Consider the following 18160-nt stretch of genomic DNA (forward strand, 5'->3'; position numbering starts at 1 on the left):
TGGTTAAGTTTTCTATGGGAGCAGATGATCCTTTGGATTCCAGGTTGTTTAGAAATACATAAATTTGTTCTTAAAACAACTGTGATAATACACCCTTTTTGGAGAAAAGAGCATCATGCCCTGCATGTATAACAATCCTCACCTCTCTCTCTGGTCACTCAATTTGCCATCTTGATCGGAATGAAAAAAACATTTTTTAAAAAACAAACCAAATCTAAAGCCATGTATTATCTCCTTTATTAGGATGAACCCAGATAACAGAAGACAATTTACATGGTTTTGCAGAACTCCTCATAATGAGGCTAGATGTTAAAAAGCAAAATTCAGGGGTGAGTGTGAGAAAGGAATTAAAAAAAGATGCCTCAGGACGTGAACTTAAGGCCTCATTTGGTGATTGATTAGATTTTTAGCTTGTCCTCCCCGCAAGCAGTCTCAGGGCAGGTTACAATCAAAAATAAATTACAGTGGATTACAATGGATAAAAACAATAAAATAGCATCTCAGTACAAACATGAATTTCAGTATTCCAGATGGGGCACCCTTCTCTGTTTCCCTGCCCACCATACACCAAGGAAGAAAAGGGTGGAGTGTGGGTTGGTGAAACTCTAACTCTCCAAGCATAGCATGGGGGGAAGTAGATGAACTGTACACACACACACACACCCATTGGTAGAAGATCAGCAGGGAGGCTAATTAGATGGATCCAGTGCTGGCCTCAACCATATGCCTGGCGGAACATCTCTGTCTTATAAGCCCACAGAAAAGATAAAAGATCCTGGCGGGCCACAGAAAAGATATAAGATCCTGGCCCCAACCTGGTGGAACTCTCTTCCAACAGAGAGTTCCACCAGGTTGGGGCCAGGACAGAAAATGCCCTGGCCCTGGTTGAGGCCAGCCAAGCCTCCCTGGGGCCAGGGACTACCAGTAGGTGTTTACCTGCAGATCTAAGAGCTCTCCGAGGTACATACGGGGAGAGGCAGTCCCTCAGGTATTCTGGTCCCAGTCCATCTAGGGCTTTATAGGTCAGAACCAAAACCTTGCATCCTACTTGGAATCCTGAATAGGTTCTCCATCTTAAAATGCTGTTGGCTTCCACTGTTTGCTTTGTGTATCCACTAAATTTAATGTCCTGTATTATAAATAGAACTCAGTGGATTCTAGATCAAATCACATCTGAATGCTCTCTAGAAGCTAAAATGTCTAAATGGAGGCTATTGTACTTAGAGAAGTCAAGACTCACTGGAAAAGATAATAATGCTAGGAAAAAGTGAAGGCAGGAGGAGTTTTTGTGTTTTCTATTACATACTTTCATTTTTTGCTTCTTATTGTCACATTGGCCAGAATATCAAGGGTGCAATTTGATACCAGTACTATTTTAAATCCCTTGTCAAGCAGATGTTAATATACAGTATGTGTGTCATTGTCTTCATAGGGAGCAATCATTTTAAGTCTACAGATTAGGATGGCTTGTCAAAAGCAAACATCACATATAGACACTGAAACTCAATTAGATAACCAATAGAATTTCTCCAGAGACTCAGATGGAGATACAAGCATTTTGGTGCAAAGGCCCAAACATTAAGAGATACACAAATATATCTTGAGTATTCTTGGGAATGATCCTTTGATAGTGATGGAAAGTACTTCCAATGATAGCTGAAATCCTGTGTTCACGTCCAAGGATTCCACTGAATTTAGTGGGACTTTTTGCTGAGTAAACATGTTTAGGGTCATATACATGCTTATTCACTCAGAAATTATTCCCAGTGAACACAGAAGGACTTAATTCCAAGTATACAGTGTTTATGCTTAGGAGAACCTCCAAAAAAATTTGCTAAAGAATGTTATGAAAGCAAATGGACTGTCTTTGTGAAAGAACCTGCACAATTAAGAGTTATTAATGGAAAACATATTTCCTATCCAATGTACATACAAGCCAATCCTTGCATAGTTTCTCAGAATTAAGATCCACTTAATTCAATGAGACATTGCAACAGGATTGCAACCTTAATATTTGAATTATCGTTTAGTTCTGGATTCTTTTGCTGGGGCTTAATAAACACCTACAGGGATACACAGTTCACCCGTTAATATGAAAAGCATGTTGCATGTCTAAATCAAATTGGAAGGATTTTGCTGTTTCTTTTAAAATGATCGTTACTGGGATATAGAAGAGCAAGTCTTTTCTCCCTGCTGTCTTTTTAAAATTTGTATTAATGATATAGCCAGCCCATAAATCTTCACCCAGAAACAAGTATTGGATACATTGTTATCAATGTAAATAATAAAAATAGTTATATTTTGTTGTACAGGAAGGGTCTTTGTGGACCACAAGAATAAGTGGTGAAAAGAATGCCACACTGCGGTTTCGGATCTTAAGAGGAAAGTTCCAATGGTAGTCAAAACAAAAGCTTTAGCATGTGAGGTCATTACATTGATTGAAAAAAGAGATAACTCCTGAATTACTCATCCAGACCTGGATTTTCCCAGAACTTCAAAGGTGTTGGGACAGCAGGAAAGCATATGGGGGGTGGGGTATTAAGGTATATCCAATCTGGACCTATTGTTTCAATCAAAAAGAAATTCAAGTAATTTAATGTTTGATGGAGTTTAATATCCTTTAGAGCATCACAAGATTTACTAGGGGTTATTTGTGTTGTTAGAATTTAATAATAGTAATAATTACAACAATTTCCCATATTATTTAGCACTGTTGGGATTCTTATATAAAAAGCCTTTTATAAAGGTTGATATTATTAAAGGTTGATATTATAATTGTGCTTTTGGATGGCCTGCTTATTTGTCAATGCAGACTTCAAAAATCATTATATTAGGAGAGCCATCTTGAGAATTTGGAATAAATACGAACTGAGATGATCACGGAAGATATTGCTTTGGATTTCAACACAGGAAGCGTTCTATAGAGGTAAATGACTACTAAACAGGGATGACTGACTTACGGAGACTTACTATCTAAAGGTTATAAATGTCAATGGTTTTTCTATGCCCAACTTCTAGAAAGGTTTAAATCAGATAAAAAATTATGGGGCTTTGGTTATGAAAAGACAGAGTTTGAAAAAGAGCTTTGTACAAATGACTAACACGTCAATTCCAAAATGTACAAACTTTTGTTGAAATTTGAAATGGAAGAAGAATGTGTGAAAGATTGTATGGTAAAATGGGCTTTTAATCTTCTTAATAAAAAAAATATATTCCTTAAAAAAAGATATTATTGTGCTGACCATCAGCTGAACAAAGTCTTCTCCCTTGGGCTAGTGCTAGCAGAAAGTCCAGTTTGCACATAATATTTGCTGTACGCTGAGAATTGCCAATGTGTGGTGTAGAAATGCCAGTGATAAAGCACAAAAAGCATTACCAGTAAAAATGCTGAGAGACTGAATCTTTTGTTAGCAAGTTATACATAAAGATGTTACTCCATTGCATCAAAACCACCAAACCAGCAGGCTCTTGTCTATGCTGCATCAGGAAACTGATAGGCAGATGAAAGTGTGCTGCCCAGACCTTTCATTTATAGTAAAATACACTTCTACATTGAAACATTAGCATCTAATAGTGTTAGCTATCATGACGAGTAGCTAGGGCAGGGTTCCTTAGCATGGTTCCCATGAGTGCAATGGCACCTGTGGGAACTTTTCCTGGCATGCGCCAGGTGTTTTTAAAAAGTGGGTGGTGCCAGGTAGGACTTTTGCCCATCAGGGTTTCTGATTGGCCATTGAAGATCTGATGAGCCGTTCAAATTTTTAAGAAATTGCTTTGGCAGAAGTTGCCCCCACAGCACAAGGATCTTCACTGTATAACTAAAGATAAGCTGTGTGTATGCAAGGAAATATTTATAAATAATGTTTGTTTTTAAAAGCATCCTGTTAAACAGAGCTTCTGCCTGAAATTTTACTATTAGAGTTATGCATGACCTCACTTCCTGATGTTTTGTGGTTGGCTCCGCCTCTTAGGAGCCATTTTGTGGTTGGCTGTACCATGTAGCATCAGAATTTCAATGGTGCCTGCAGGCTTAAAAAGGCTGAGGAGTGAGGACCCCTGAGCTAGGGAATAGCAGGATAGGCAATTATATCTTGCGGTTTAAGTTGGGCATGTTTTCCACTGCTCGTTTTGTTTTTTAAAAAACCTTTAATACTGAAAAAATACACAGCTATATGAAAGCCCCGATCCAGTGGAATTTAAAGATAAAGATCAACCACTGTAATGCTGGCGTCATTATGGGCTTTCTGACCATGACTAACATCAAATGACATTCCCCAGACTGAGCCACTTGAAAAAAACCCAACCACCTAAGGGAGGCCCTTGCTTGTGGAGAATTAGATTGTAATTTAGGTTCTCTGCTCCACAAAGCAGATCTTGATCCAAATGGTACGCAAAACATTCACTACATTGGTAAATGACCATATTTCAAACATTCGTTCAGGCATAGTGTACTCTTTGAATCCATTATTTCTGTGATCTTGACTCATAATGTTTGTGTTGTGGGAAAGAATTTTGTTATAATTGCTGAACATGGCAAATAAAATTGAGGTTCCAAGGTAGAATTCAGCTTCCCTTTTATACTTGCAGTATTGCCAGGCATATTTCCACACATGCCTTTCTTGTTCATTCAAATGAGAGTATGTAGTTAACCAGCTACCTAATTGTACTAGAGACACAGGAACCTGAGTGCCATTTCCATAGCCTCATCTGAACCCACAAAGGCAAGAGTTTTATTCAGTGAGAGGCCAGGTCTTAAAATGAGGCCCAGGGAGTTACTGAACTGATGAACTGCCTGGCAGCCAAATAATCTCCAATTTGCAGAGCAAAAATGTATTATAAAATATAAACAAATATGGGAGGGGGGATTCTTTATTTATCATGGGAGCAGCTGGTATTTGGATGGACTTGGCCTCTGTTTGAATGACAAGAATATCCAAAGAGCTATTGTGTCCAATTTGCCAATGAAGCAGAAATCCCTGCGCTATTATGTATAAAGCCATCATAAAATGAATTGGTGATTGGCCATGTTAGATGGGTTCAAATAAGGACTACTGAATACATGGAAAACCATACTCATTCATTCATTCATTCATTCCTCACATTTGTATTCCTTCCTTCCTTCAAGTTTGGATGTGATAATCCTACTTTCCCCTCATGATAACAATAAGGGGTTGGTTAAAGTGAGAGAATGGCTGATAGAAGTTCACCCACTGAACTATGTAGCCCAAGTAGACATTCAAACCTACATCTTTTCCACACTGTGACACTGAGAGATCTCTGTCTTTTGGGTGCTACACCTCTGAAGATGCCAGCCACAGCTGCTGGCGAAACGTCAGGAACTACAATGCCAAGACCACGGCAATACAGCCCAGAAACCCACAACAACCATCGTTCTCCGGCCGTGAAAGCCTTCGACAATACATTCAAACCGAAGTTCACCCACTGAACTATGTAGCCCAAGTAGACATTCAAACCGAAGTCTCTGCAACCCAAGCCAAATGTACTCAAGCCCTCAATCTGTCTCTGAATTATCAGTAACTAGCATTTGTAGAGGTTAAGGCATCCATCTTCACACAAACATGTATCCAAATGGTAATTTTTGGACTTCCCCATTGAAAGCTCGTGCATTCAAACATGTCCATGGAAGGGCCCCTGGGGAAAGATAGGTATTTATTCCCCTGCAGGGTTCTTGGTAGTATCCATAGACTGGGAGACTCTCCTGGGCCCAGCAAATGGGTCTGTCTGAAAACTGTGTTGCTCATTTTATGTTCACAATCACAATAGCTTACAATTTTCAGAAAAGCAAAGGGGCGAACCATGACTCAGTCACAGGATGTAGGCTCTGTATGCAAAAGGTTCAGTCCCTGGCCTCCAGTCAAAGGATCTTAGGTTGCAGCAGACCCTACTCTGACTGAGAGCCTGAAGAGCCACTACAAGTCATAATAGACAAGACACAGTGTGAATCAATATCAGGGATGTTGCAGCAATCATCAGTTCAACTTACCAGCTGTTTGCCAGTTGCAAACAGTAAGCTAATTGTCTGAAAATCAGTTTGCTGTTCTTAAACAGTTTAAGCTTGTTTTTAAAGTTACTTTTCAAGTATTCATACAGTGCTGTGCAATGCAGTTGGTGGAATTTTACTATGCACATTCTTAGGGAGCCCATTGGCAATCTTACTCTCCACTCACCCACACTCCTGTTGTCAGTGCATGCTGCTCAAAAATCAATGGAATAAATAAAAAGTGATCAAGTTGTTCAGACAGCCAATGATTAGAACTAAACACTTCCTATATACACACATACATATACATACAAACACACAACATTACTGTTTGGTTTTATTTAAGTTTCTGTTATTGTTCATCCATGCACAATTTCCCATAGTCTTATGGAAGGTGTAATTCCCCCCTTACGTCATTTAATGGCATGACTCAGGGTAGAAATGATCTGATCTTCTGCAAAGAGGCAAAATACCCTGCAAGGCAAAGAAATGAAACTCCACCACCATAAGGAAACAAAACACCACAAAAGCTACTGCCATCTGCAAAGCTGTTTGATAGTTGTTGGAGGCAGTTGATGGGCAGGTAATAGATAAACTCACAGGTGATTGCAGCTGTCAAAAAAAAGTATGACTACTGAACGTGTTTGCTATGAACTTTGTGACATCTCTGCTCTTTATCCCATCCCTCAGTTGCCTTACTCTTGCTGGAATAAGGTCCCGTAGTGGCTCAAGTATAAAATTTATGAACATGTGCACAGTCCTCCTACTAAATACCACATATTAATAAGCGATTGGGGTAGAATGAATATATGACACACCACTGAAGGGCAAAATCCAGGTCTAGGATATTCTTGATGCTCAGGTGAGCATCTGCCTTGTCCGCTTCCGAGAAGCCTCCAGTTGACTGCTGTTAGAACAGGATGCTGGATTAAACGGAACTTGGGTTTTATGGAGCTAAACAGTTCTTACGTTCAAGGTTCTGCAGCACAGACACACTACGGCCCCCACCCCACCCCGCAGCTTTAAGACTGAAATACCAAAGCTCCCTGCTATGAAAACAAATGTCTCACCTTTGTAGAGTATTTATGTTTGATGAATGCCTGTGCTCCAGGAGGCCATTGTGCCATGATGGGCTCCTAAACCCCCAACACAACTTTTAAATTACTCTCTTTGATGTGGTTGCAGAACATTCCATGTCACATTCTATGGTTGCTTTTTGTATTTGATCTTTTGCAGGAGGCCATTTGATAAGAAAGCTGAAGCAGGGAAATATAAAACAGAAGGGCATGGGGTGGAATAAGAAACCAGAAGTTTAGACTTTCCTCCCTCTGGGCAGCTAATTTTTTTTTTCGGGGGGGGGGTTGATACACATACAGATCCCATCATTATAAGTAACTATTTGCTTTCACCATGATGGAAACAGAATCCTCAGGACCTCCTTCAAACGCATAAGAGATTGAGAACGTCAGACAACAGCTAACACTCCATCTTACTTTGCAGACCTTGATTCTTATCTAGAGCAATTTGGGGGCTTTATATAGGGGAGGAAATGTGTGTCACAAAGTCTGGTATTGGTTGAGGGAATTCCAGGAATGAACGGCAGCACTTTCCGTTTTAACTCCTCGTATTAGATCTAAATATTCCATAGTCTTGTAATTTTGTTTCAGTCTTGTTTCTTAGGTACCTGAATGTTTGCCCACATTCTTGTTACTTAATATTCTGCTCAAGACATATGGTGTATTGAGTTAATAAGTGACTAGCTGTGCAGCTGTTTTAACACATTTGGTTGTGCATTAAAAGCCCTCTGTGTACCATCATTGGTACTAAAGATTACTATTACCTTAGTATGTGAAATAGATTTTAATAGTGACTCTTTTTCTTGCTTTTTATTTATATTCATCACTCAGCCATTTCATAGGGAGTAGGTAAGTAGATATTCTTAATAAAAGAAGGAGGGGGTAAGAACTTTCTCATGGCATTACAACAAGTCCCCCAGAAAAACAGAGATACACCTCAAATATCTCAGTTCCTGTCCATTCACTGATAGAAAATGTTGCCACATTGTACTGTGGTGTAAAAATGTGTACAGAGGTGCAAAGTACAGATCAAACTTTTCAGAAATAAGGCATGTTCTTGAATTGTTTGATCTGAAATAAGAGACATCTATTATATTTGGAAGCCTGTAAATATATGGAACACCCTCTGGGCAAGTAGTAGCCCATTGGTTGGAACTGGTCTGTGAAGCCATGTTTTTCTGCCCTCTGGTGACCATATCAAAGTTGAATCAAGGTGTAATTTGCCCAGAGTTCCACTTGAAAAGACCGGCGGGGGGGGGGGGGTTGCCTTAATCTAGAATCTGGTATTCTTGGTGATTGTTCTGTTCTTCAGAGTGGGCCACAAATTCATTTGGTGGCACAGCCATGAAGCTCTATAATGTATCTGATGAAAAGACCTCTGACTCTTGAAAGCTCATTCCCTGAAAATCTAGTCGGTCTCTAATGTGCTACTGGACCCAAATCTTACTCTTCTAATACAGACCAACGTGGCTACCCACTTGAAACTATAATAAAGCTGGTGCCACTTAACAGTCAGGGCCTCACATTTATGGAGATAATCCGTATTATGTACAAAACTGAATGAGAGACGTGAAATAGCACAGATCACACTGCCACATGGTCAGAAGGGAACAGGAGATTAGTTAGGCCTCTGCCTTCTAGGGAGCGTGTGCCTTTACACAAAACATCAGACAAAAAGCAGCTGTTCAGATAGCTGCTACTCTTGCATCAATTTGCTTCCTCCTTTTGTTGTGTCTGCTAGTTTTGTCACTGCCTGGAATGCTATCCTTACGCTATGCTATGGTTCCAGAGGCAAATGATGGGTAGAAAGGAGCAGAGAAGGTTGTTCTTCTGTATGCTAGAAGATATGTCAGCTTAGTTTCTCTCTACTTTCTCACTTAGAGAGTTGAATTATAAGTGAGTGATTGGATGCCAAGTTAATATTAAAAACACAGATTTTTTTTTATTGCTCTATAGGCAAACTTCCCCACCACTAAAATGGATGTGCCTCTCAGAAAATGCATGACAAACAGTGGGAGAGAAATTGTACTGTTGCTGTATAATTTTCTTCACACATCATGAACGTGGACAACACAAGTTGCCTCCAAGTGTTTATTTCTGTTGTTAACTTGGCCCTGCAAAATCACCCCCAAGAATGTCTTCGCTGAGGCAGAAAATCTGTTTGCATGGATTTATCTGGATGACAAAGAAAGAAAGAATTGCATAGTGGTTATGACAATAGACAGGGGTAGTGTCTCAATTTCCTGTTCCGTAAAAAATGCCAAGGTTTCCCTAAATTTCTAGCCACAGGAAGCAAAAAGTAAACATGGTTCTTCTATGCTTTGAAGTATTTATTGTTGTCTATTGTTGGAGATTTGGCTAAATGGACTTTGGGTCTGACTCACCATGGAAATGACTGTTGGCCATTCCTAATGCAATGCTGACATGTGATTTGTATATTCAAATGCACATCTGGAACTGCATCTGAGGATTGACAGCAAAATCTGTGAATGGGGAACAGAAATATAGAAAAAAAATATGATAAAATCTAAGGAAATACATTCAAATATGCAGAAATGTGGAGTGGCACCATTACCATTCAGGTTACCTCTTGCCACGTATAGAGCAATACATTCGATCCACTTAAAATTATTTTAGAGTTCCTGGCTAAATATGAGAGTCATCGCTTACATCTGAATTTTTTATGTATTTCATTGGAATTTAGGCTGTGATCCTAAGAACACTTTCTTGGGAATAAGCCTTATTGAATAAAATGGGATTTACTTCTGAGTTAGGATTATTCTTTAAATCCTATGATACATTGCCTTTGTATGCTCAAGGTGTGCTGTGAAAATAAGTCTCGGACCCCTTGTCATAATCTTATAAGAAACAATATCAATGTATGGAGCCATTGTGGTGTAGTGACTAGACTAGGCAGACCCATCCAAAATCTCCACTCAAAAATGAAACTTTTTGGAGGACTTTCAGCCAATTTCTCTCTCTCTCTCTCTCTCTCTCTCAGCTCACTATACTTTACAGGGTTGTTGTGAAGTTAAAATGGAGAAACATGAAACATGTCCATTTCTGTGAGTTCTGTGGAGAAATGGCAGGTCCAAAACATGATGGAAAATGGTTGCGTCTGTTACGGATTATGAATACTTCATTAAGGAAAGATTAGATGATTATGTTGAAATCATAAGAAGTTATACATTAACACCCCAAAAGTGATGCCAAAGACTAGAATCCAGCACATATGCAACAACATCTGGCACATAGTGACAGTAGCTCTTCATTCAACCAAGACTGGGAGGATCAGTCACATAACCAAAGGCTTCTTCAGATATAGGGCATAGAGATGATGATGTGCTGTCAACAGATCAGAATCTTCTGAGACATGCTCAGCAATTCAGAGGAGTCTCATCTCCAGATGAAGATGAAACAGAATATGAAACAGAGCAAATAGAACAGGCAGAGCCACTATCAAAGCCAAGCCCTACCAAAAGCCCTAGGAGATGCACTCTAGGACAAACATGCTCCTTCCAGAATCAGATGCAGCTTCTGCCATAGGATGTATCAGACACTTTAAGTGGCTGATTGTCATGCTAACACTCTGGAGAGTGTAGACAAGCTGAGAAATCCTCTTTTGCCCACTGCCACCCTAGACAGACTGGTAGCTTGAGTTCAAATGTCACCTTAGACCCCCAGTTTGCTCAAATTCCTTTCCTTTCAGGCTGCTTTGATCCCATGTTCTTGAGCAGCAGATAGGGAATCTTTATTTCTTTAAGGAAAATATGGTGGAGAGATGCTTGGCCATGGCCAGCATACTTCTTGGGTCTCTATCCACCAGCAGACAGGGAACTATATTATCTTTTAATACATAATACTCTGGGTAATTTAGTTAAAATAGGGGCAATCCATAATTTGCGATAAAAGTCATAATGAGGACATTCCAATATCATATGGGACAGGGTGTCATCCTTTTTCAAATCACATGGGAAGAGTCTATCTGAATAAGGGAGATTACAGTATTTCCCATGTAGCACTGCTGAGAGGGCAGCATTCAGGCGTGCGAGCATGAATGTTCTACAGTAGCAAGGAAGTGTTAGATATTTAGTATAGAATAGAATGGTTGGAGGTGGAAGGATGCCAGCAAACTGGCTGAAACATACTGTCTGAGCTCATATAACTGAGCTGGAGTAATCTAGGTCTTTTATGCATTTTTGATAGTTAATACAGATGCGCATTGCTTAAATTCTAATGTTTTACATACATGTGATCTGCTCATTTTTGTGATCCAAAGGGACAGATTGCATGGGCAGAGCACACATCTCTCCAATGTTTCAAGTGAGTGTTGGTCTGCAGTAGATTAATAGAATTCAAGTCCAGTAGCTTGTTAAAGATCAACAAGATTTTTCAGGGTATCTGATGAAGGGCTCTTGGATCTCAAAAGCTTTTACCCTGGAGTCTCTTTGTTGGTCTTTAAGGTGCTACTAGACTCGAATCCTGCTCATCTCTCAGCTGTGTGTCAGCCCTCACTTTATACAAAGTTTTCTATACATGGTAAGGAGAAAACATGCTAATCTGAAAGTATCCTATGTTGCTCTTTGAGTGCATAACCCCAGAGCCATGCAAAATGAGCCTCCCCTTCCAATTAAGGCTGTGATCCTATACATAAAAAAGTGGGCAGCTGTATTGGTCCATAGCAAAATCTCCAAACAAACCCATATAAAATTATTTGTTAAGACCAACCAAAATGATACACATAGTGTGCAAACTTCTAAATTCTCCAGAATTCTTCATCACATTAGATGTTCAAAAAGGGGCAGGGAATGATTTCTCAGGCCATAATCTTAAGGCCTTCAGATCTTGCTCTGACAGATCTTTCTCTCACTTTTTTTTTTTAAATCCAGCTTGATGACAAGTTCTGGAGAACTCAAAAGCTTGAACAGTTAGTTTGTTGTGTTATTTTGGTTGGACTTAGAAAATGGTATTACAATCCTATATACATTTACTTGAGAATAAACCCAACAAATGTACTTCTAAGAAAATATGCATAGAATAGTTCAGGTGGGAAGCCATGTTGATCTGCAAGATTTGAGTCCAGTAGCACCTTAAAGACTAAGAAGGTTTCCAGGGTATAAGCTTTTGAGAATCAAGCTCCCTTTATCAGATACAAAAGAAGCTTCATCAGATACAAAGGAAGTTTGACTCTCAAAAGCTTATACTGTGGAAATCTTGTTGGTCTTTATGGTGGTACTGGACTTGAATCTTGATGCATAGTTTAGGACATTATTAGTGCTTACAATCATAGCTATACTTATTTAGACTTAGCAGCTGGCCAGTTTTCTACAGGAATCCTGTTAAGTAAAACAGCAAAAACTTCTTGAGGCACCTTAAAGCCTAACACATTTATTGTAGCATAACATTTTGTGGGCTTGAACTCAGCTGCATTCAACAATGGGTACTCAAGCTCATGAAAGCCTAAGCTACAACTTGATTTGTTAGTCTTTAAGGTATTCTCTTGTTGCTCAATGGAAAATATTATATTTAAATTACATTTTGTTTTTTTTAGAAGAGTGTAGCTTTATTTTATTTCATTTTCATGACAACCCTGTTTAAAATGAGAGACCATGACTTTTCCAAGTTCACACCTTGAACTTCAGAGCTGGGCCTGAGTCTCTGGAGAGGTAGCCCCCACCCCAACCTACCACTTTGACCAAAGGAGACCATTTCTATGGCACATCTGCTAAGAAGCTGTTAGAATAAACACACAAAAAGCTTCAGGGTTCAGGTAATAATGATAATAATGGAGATTTTTAAAATAAATACATAAACCAGGGCATGGAAAAGTCACATTCCATTTAACTTGCCCTACACTCTCAAATGTCTTTGTCCAGCACAATTGGATGAAAAGAAGTCTGCAGGGCTGATCACACCCTGGACTCTTGACAGATGGCTACTGTGAAATTCTTCTTTGCCACAGACCAGGATAGCAATCATTAGACTTCATGGGCCATCAATTACTTTCCAAACACTTTTTGCTGGTGGTGCTAATGTGTTTGCCCTTCTTTTCCATTTATCACTGAACTGGAGGGGGTCAGGTTAGAGCTAATTGTCTTTGTTGTTCTTCCAAGGTAGAGTGAATTTCACACCTTGTCTAAATACATGGGTTATAGGTAAAGACTGTTACAGACTGGGAAGAACCCTAATTAAAGACGGTAATGACTATCTAGACAGCCAAATGCTTAGCAGTTTGTGAAAAACTGTGGGCCTGCAGGAAGGTATTGGATAGAGGATAGAGGATCGTTCTTTAACAAAAATTAATCTGGAAAATGTCACTGCACTGAATGACAGCTAGCGGGTGTTTGGATAGGGGAAGAAAAGTCCATCCTGATCTCTGGCCTCACCACTGACCATGAATGGAGGACCATCTCCTTTCAAAGCCATAACTCATCTCTTCCTTATATGACTCTAGGAAACAGGGCAGGCAACAGAGAATGAAGTCATATCTATGAGATCACTCATAGCTTATCTCTTCTACCTAGAAGCACAATGAGTAAGGCTCTCATACACATAGGGTCCCCTCAGGTGATGAAATTTGTACCAGAAGTATTTTTTCATGTTTTTTTTTATATGGAAAGTGACCCTCATATAACTCAAAATATCCAGCCATAATGTTTTTATCGCACCTTTCTCCAAGGAGCTCCGGCCAACATATATGAGTCTCCCTTCTTCTAATTTATCCTCACAAAGGTCCTGTGAGGTAGGTTAGACTGAGAAAGTCAAAATCTCTCAGCTATGGGTCTCCCATGCCCTACAAAACACTATGCCATACCAGTTCCAGAACAAAAATGGCTCAACATGACAGAATTCCTATCATGATCTTTGCTTTAAAAAAGTTTTGCAGCATTAATATACACTGCTGCTCAGTGATTGGGGCAGAGGGGAGGGATGCTGTGTTATAGCTCTGTGTCAGTCTGAAATGTGTGACACCATACATCATCTTCACATCCTACACAATTTAACCCACAATTCAGATATATTAAGTAAGACTGTGTAACAACAACAACATTCGATTTATACACCACTCTTCAGGATAATTTAATGTCACACTCAGACAGCGGTTTACAAAGTGTGTTATTATTATCCTCACAATAATCACCCGGTGAGGTGGGCAGGGCTGAGAGAGCTCTAAGAGAGCCTTGACTGACCCAAGTCACCCGGCTGGCTTCAGGCGGAGGAGTGGGAAATCAAACCTCGGTCTCCAGATTATTAGAGTCCTATAGCATTTCATTTTTGTGTGTGTGCTCTCCAGTCACAGCCAACTTATGATGACCCCTTAGGGTCAGTTTTATTGTAAACGATGGTGCCACAAACCCACGTCCAACTCAGACTTAGGCTGCCCTTCCCCTACCCTGAGGTAAAACTTCTCCTCTTTAAGCCTATGAAGCTGTATACTGGGCTGGGAAGCCTCTGGTAGCGTGGTTGATGTTAAGCTTCAACTTTCCTTCTTGTCCCGCCCTTAGGAAATATTAAAAATGGTTACCCAGCCAAGTCTTAATAGGGGACAGATCAGGGGTTTGTGCTTCCCTTTAGCAGAAACTGGCACACAAGGCTTGGGGAGGTTCAAAACGTAACTGAAGGTTTATTTACAGTAGGTAAAGTCAGAGGGCAGGTAGGCAGATGTCTGAACTGACGTAACAGAAAGGTTTTTATACAGCAACTTCACTGGTGTGAGGCACAAAACAGTTGGTTTAACACTAGGTTGCTGGCTTCTTTCAGAGGTTGACACTGCTTCACAAATGCTCTACTTTCAAAGCACAGAAACAGCATGACTTCCCCTCCTCTCCAGACTTAAGGGTGCTCCACTGAGACAAACCCTTACTAGATACTGGGCAGGCATTATAGTTATGAGGTATAACCCTGTTCCTGGTACTGAAGGGGAGACTCCTTTCTACCCACTTCCTTGGCCCACTATAATTCCCAGATCTCTCAAGTCTAAGCAAGAGTTAGTGCTGGTTTTTCCCACTTTAATCCGAGGACTAACAGTGCTTAACAAGCATTATTTCCTCTCACAGAGGATTCTCTGGCTGACCCTCTCTGGTCAAAAGCCAGGCTCCAACTCCCTTCCACTCTCTTGTTTACTCTCCAACTCCAACTGACAGCTTCCCCAACATTCCATCCCCAACTGCCATTTCAGGCTAGCCTCATTTGGGGGGGGGGGGCGGGGACAGGAGGAGGAAACATGTCAATCATAGCTCACTGACTGGAAATCTCAGCATCTGAAGCTGAATCCGTCACAGATGGCTAAAGCTACATCTATCAATGCATTTTGATGTTCCATCTAGAATTGTAATGCAATTATTAAAAAATACACTAATCTTAAGGGTTTTCTTCTTTTAATGCATGTGTGAAAGTTCTTACAATCGCTAGTTGGAAGCAAAAGATGAGAGTTAACATTGCAACCACTTTCTTACCAGTACACTGCACCAGCCTGTACCAGATTACATTCAACCCTGTTTTGATGGAGTGGTTTGTGTAGTGACTTTTAATTATCATTTTAAAAGGGGCTTGTTGATGGTTCCACTGGGTTGGATCTACCATGTGGTTTAATCAATGGCTGCTCATTCCTCCACTACAAGGGCTTCTGCTAATGTCAAACGGACATCTGATGTTAGCAGAACCATCTTTGTGCTGGAGGAATGTGTGGACATTACAGGAAAAAGAGAGCATCCAACCCAAAGTTTTCAGGCATCACTATATAAGAAATGTTTTCACGGTATGAATAAATAATCTTATCAATGTCATGTGTTAACTGTGCCCCCGAGGAGGAGCACCAACTCAAAATGCAAAGGGAACTTGTTTTCCCACAGTAGTTGATATTTCCTGCAGCGTTTCTTTCTTTCTTTCTATAATTTGCTGCTGCTACTTTTCCTTGGGTTTACATCTGGATTAGCCATAGATAATCATGAGAGCTTCCTCTTTTATGTGTTTGAGGTGGTGTCAGGTGATGTGAAAGTTGTGTCTACAGTGATCTGTAAAGGCTGTTTCACACGTGCAAGCTGTCCCTTGATATTGCACTCATCCAGCTGTAAGCATGCACATGTGAGCTCTCCCTTAGACTTAGCACTGATGCTTGAAACTTAAATAACAAACCTGAAATAGCATCACATGAAAAAAACTTAAGTATTCAATTAAGTCTCTGCTGGCGGGACTTCTTTGCAACTGCATATTCATTTGAGCCTAGCAGTAAGACTTTGTAGTCATCATAAGCACTAGTTTTCTCAAAGACTGCTGAGTCTGACAAGACAGATTGCAAAGGCAAGGCAAGGTTTTTAAAGTGCTCAGCAACTTGCATTTTCTTACTGTCATTCTAGCCAGATTTTCCAGTGTGTCAAGCACACTGATCCACTTTTGCGCTCTGGATTGTTCTGTGATTCTGCTTCTATATACTTTATGCTTCCTTACTCCTACAGGAGTCATTTGTCTGCTGCAGGACAGAAACAGTATCATTGTTGTGTGGGGCTGGGTAGGGGGGAGAAGTTGCATAATCTTAGAACATATTATTTCATACATTAAATATACACTTGCTTCAGATCTGCACTCAGCCATATGTTCAAGGTAGTACATTTGTGGTATTCGTTTTTCAAACAATAAAGGCGCAGTATTGTATCACTAGAAAATGAAATTATCATCCCCTGACCATGCATTCATTATTGCTTAAGTCCTGTGTGGATTTTGTGTGTGTGTGAGTGACTGAGTGTGTGTGTGTGTGTGTGTGTGTGTGTGTGTGTGTGTGTGAGAGAGAGAGAGAGAGAGAGAGAGAGAGAGAGAGAGAGAGAGAGAGAAAAGCAACACAGTTCCCCCTGTCTCATGCTTGTGCCGCTTTGTAAACTTTTTGAAAATGGAGACCAGGTCCTCTCCTGATATGTATTTTCTGTACAGGTACACATATCTAGCCAGATTTTAAGGGAGGTGGGGGGGACTAGGAGGCTAGGAGGGAACATGACTCAGTGGTAGAGCTTCAGGGTATTCATCGGACCTCTTCCCTCCTTACCTTCAGCTGTTGGAGATCTCCCTATCTATGGCAAATAGTGGTTGAGGCAGTGAGGTTTTAACTATTTTTATCCTACTCTTCCTCTAAGAAGCTTAGAGCAGTGTAACTAGATCTCCTTTTCCCAGATTTACATTTTGCTTGTACTTTGTAATAGTTCAGTAAGCAACTTTGGCAGTTGGTACTAATTAATACACAATAAGTTATATTGGTGGTTCCTCATTGACAATTCATACAGTGATTTAAATGGCCAATTCATATGTTACAAAATCCATGTGTCCCACATGTGAATTTTCAATAGATGTGTTCTAGGAATTCCCCACTGGGAATTTAATTCCAGATACATGTGGGTACACAAGAGCCAGTTTGGTGAAGTGGTTAACAGCGGCAGAACTCTAATCTGGAGAACTGGGTTTGATTCCCTACTCCTCTACTTGAAGCCAGTTGGGTGACCTTGGGTCAGTCACAGCTCTGTCAGAGCTCTCTCAGCCCCACTTACCTCACAGGATGTCTGTTCGTGAGGATAATAATGACATTGATTTTGTAAACCACTCTGAGTGTGGCACTAATTTGTCCAGAAGATCAGTATATAGGCACAAGGTTATTATTACTATTCAGATTGGAATCATGGTGTTACAGAAGAGGGGGGGTTGAACCTCCCCCTCCACCAAAGGTAAATCTATAATGGCCTCAGAGAGCTTCTATTTGCACTATTAAGGAGACATGAGGGGGCTTAAACCTCATCTCCCCACATGGGACAGTTCTAATCTGAAGTGGGCCCATGTGCGCTTTAATTCTCTGTGGGTAATTCCCAGCACACATCTGACTGAAAATCCTCATGTAGCATGAATCTGCCATATTAGAATCCTCAGCCATAAGCATGCATTGAAGTCATAGAGGAATCCCTCCTTTTAACCCACCTGTGAACATGGCAGGGTAGTTGAAGGGCATTAAGAGATAATCAATCCATACTAAGCATGGAAAGATGTAAGAGTGTTTGGGAATGCCTGCAGCCTCCTTTCAGCTGCATGGCATTAGCAGAGTGGGTCT

Source organism: Eublepharis macularius, chromosome 5, assembly GCF_028583425.1.
Source record: "Eublepharis macularius isolate TG4126 chromosome 5, MPM_Emac_v1.0, whole genome shotgun sequence".
NCBI lineage: Eukaryota > Metazoa > Chordata > Lepidosauria > Squamata > Eublepharidae > Eublepharis > Eublepharis macularius.